General features: G+C 48.3%; 1 long non-coding RNA gene across 1 annotated transcript; it reads left to right on the top strand.

Annotated features, from left to right (window-relative positions):
• The first annotated feature begins 1,693 nt into the window (after positions 1-1,693).
• On the top strand, positions 1,694-2,785 carry LOC134480040 (uncharacterized). Its single transcript, XR_010054147.1, has 2 exons — positions 1,694-1,959; positions 2,638-2,785. It is a non-coding gene; the product is annotated as an uncharacterized LOC134480040 (long non-coding RNA).
• Positions 2,786-3,346: the final 561 nt, after the last annotated feature.

Genomic DNA, 3,346 nt, shown 5'->3' with positions numbered 1-3,346 from the left:
AAGTGGTCCTGGGAATGGTGGCTTTGGGAATGGTGGGAACCTCTGGTGTTAGGAGACAGGGTGGGTATTTGCCTGATAAGTAGGGGAAAGGAGACTGAGTTGGGAGACTAGAGAAAGTAGAAACCCAGACAGACTGGCTAGAGTGGAAACTTCCTCTAACGTGGACATTGCTTAGAAGCAATAAAAATGACTTGGTGACTAATTAAACACAGAGATTGGAGAAGAGGAATTAAATATAGAGATTGGAGAAGACTCTCACCTGGAAGCTAAGAGGGTGGGAACACCAGGGAGATCACAAAGATTCTGACGGAGGTGTGTACGCTGGACAGCTTCTCTGAATGCTTCTTGGATGTCCCCCTCCTTATTCCTCTCCCTGCTCTCAATGCACAGACTCTCAAATTCAGAGTTGACTCCCTGACCCAGCAGTGCAAGACTGTGTTCATGACTACATGCTGCCCAGAGACCTCTGACAGCTACGCTGAATCCACAGCAGTGTGGTGGGTTCAGGCTGTCAGTGAAGACAGAGGGAACTGCTTCCTCCCATATACTGACAACCTCCCTGGTGTGCCAGCAGCGATGGCTGTCAACTGCCATTAAAGCAGGGCACATCAGAGACAGCATGCAGTTCATCTCCAAGACATGCACGTACACCACACACACACACACACACCACAACACTAGAGCTCAGACATGTTAGAGGTCATAAGACAGTCGCCCTTAGCTATGGGCATGGCATCCTTTCTTGCCATCTCTTGTTTCAGATGGTCAAAAACATGAGTGTGTGTGTGTGTGTGTGTGTGTGTGTGTGTGTGTGTGTGTGTGTGTGTGTGTGTGTTTAGGGGGTAGGTCATTCAGATGGTTTAGGAGGTTGAAGCACCTTCCCAAGCCTTATAACCAGAGTTCAATCTCTGGGACCCACATGGTGAAAGCAAAGAGCCAATTCCCTCTAGTTCTCCTCTAACTTCCCCCACCTAATAAATAAATAAATAAACAAATGATTGATAGATAAGCAGATAGATGAATGGACGGATGGATGGATGGATAGATAGATAGATAGATAGATAGATAGATAGATAGATAGATAGATAGATAGATGATAGATAAAGATAGTCCACAGGAAAGAGAAAGTGTTGATCACTGAGGACAGAAGATACCATCTCCACCTCAGCTGAGCCCATCCCTAAGAAATGACCCTCCTCTGTCTTGTCTCAAGGAATAGTGGCAGCACTGTGAAAAGGCCACATGGAGCCCTCCCAGGAGGAGAGGGATCAGCTCCTCCACCTCTTCTGAGTTGAGTGCAGTTGGACTGCAGAATGAGAAAGATAAAAAAGAATTGGGGAGCTACTCAGTAGCTCCACCTCTTGTACACCCATGCTGAGCCACTGGCAGCATGGTTGGGAATCTGATACTGTCCAGGAACCTCAGTGTGATCCTGAAAACTGGGGTTCCTCATCAGGGGTCAAGGCAGGCTGCTGGTCCTAGACAGTGGCTCTCGCCGGGCCACTAACAGAAAGAACCAGATACCTCCTCGCCAAAAACATAGGCCATTAGCCCCAACGGCTCCTAAAATGAAACTTCTTCTGTTGAAATATCTTAAAGACGGCATAGAAAACCATGAAGCTCATGGAAAGAGATGAGCAAGGTCTGATGTGTGGGCAAAATACGACTGAAAATCTCAAGGATCAAGCTGCATCATGGTGTCCTGCGTGCTTTCTAGGTGTCCTCTCTAGATGTTGTAGGCATCTCAGAAAGTCAGGTTTAACACACGAGCATCTAATGAGCACCAGGAGGTGCCCTCCTGATCTTAAGGGAAAGCAAAGGGCGGGAGGTATTTGTACATCCAATAAACTAAGTGACATGAAGCAGTCTGTGTGACCAGGATCAACCATGTGATTAAATTCTAGATCTTTCTGAACATAGCAGTGAGAAGGAAGAAGAGCAGTTCCGAGGCCATAGAAGGTAATCCCAACTGGATCCTGATGCATGTGTGGCCCAGAGCCTGTGTTTTATCCAGAGGACAATAGGGAACCGTGGAAAGATGATAGGTGCAGAGGATGCATGATGGGATTTGTCTTGGAACTGTGTCAGGAAGCTAACAGTGCCTCATGGAGGAACAGCCTGTGAAGAGAGACTAGCTGTGGCTTGTCTTCTCCATTACAAGTTTCTGGAAAAGAATGAAAGCTATTTCCACCCCTCCTCCTCACTCCTCCCCCCCAGGAGGAGGGGGTGGCTCACAGGCTTTGCTTACCCACAGCAACAGACAATGTCTCTGTGTTCTGAGGCAGAATGGAAGCTGCCAGTACTTTCTGCCTCTTTTAGAAAGCCTGGATCCAGCCAACTCCACCCTGGGGTTAAGAATTCAGAAGGGGATTAACATAACTCAGAGAATTTAGGGAGACATGGAGAGCCAAGGGGAGAGGGTGAGCTCAGGATCATCATCATCTTAGGCTAGGAAAGGATGGGGTTTGAATGTGAAATCTTCCCCCACGGGCTCCTGTGTTGGAACACTTGGTCCCCAGTGGGTGGCGCTGTGGAGAACTGTTAGGAGGTGGAGTCTCCATGGAGGAAGTGGATCACAGAAGAGAAGCCTAAAGGTTTCACAGCCCAGCCCCACTTCCTGCTCGTGCTGTTTCTTAGCTGCAGATGCAATGTGAGCAGCAGCCTGCTGAACTCCTGCCACCATGCTGTCTCTGCTGTGATGGACTGTCTCCCCTCAAGCTGTGAGCTGCAATAAACTGTGCCTGGCTTATATTACTTCTTTCAGACATTTGGTCACATAATAAAGGTTACTAACACAGGTGAAGAGAGGACTAGGCTTCCAGGCTTTTAGAGGGACTGATGGGATACAGGGTGGGGTAAGAGGAGAATTGTATATGTCTGACCAGCAAACAGTTATAAGCCTGAAGCTGAGAATGTCTCCCTTATAGTAACTTACCCATGGATTATTCTTGGGGAAGAGAGATAATCTCATGGGTCCCGTGCTGGGCCGTTGACCAGTGAGAGTATGGCCTACGGGGTGCAGAAGGAAGATGACCCCTTTGCACAAATAAAGGAGTCAGCATGATCTGCAGTGTGGACTGGGAGGCCTGCCTAGACATTTATGCACTGAAAAATGGAGCCCATCCCATGGCTCTCAGTCCTACTTGTACCCTTGGAAAAGTAAGTGCTGTGGACCTAAAGTTCTAGACTATTCTTTGCAGCCTGGGCTGTCAGAGCCTCTGCAGAACACATTGTCACGGCATAATCGCAGGAACATGCAACCACATGCAGAAATGCTCAGACATCCTTGAGGTCACCGGGGAAGGTTCAGGGACAGTGTGGGAACTGGTATGGAGACCCATGGCTG

This window comes from Rattus norvegicus, chromosome 8 (genome assembly GCF_036323735.1).
Source record: "Rattus norvegicus strain BN/NHsdMcwi chromosome 8, GRCr8, whole genome shotgun sequence".
Classification (NCBI taxonomy): domain Eukaryota; kingdom Metazoa; phylum Chordata; class Mammalia; order Rodentia; family Muridae; genus Rattus; species Rattus norvegicus.
Note: the sequence above shows the minus strand (reverse complement) of the source record. Positions and strands in the feature narration are given on the sequence as shown.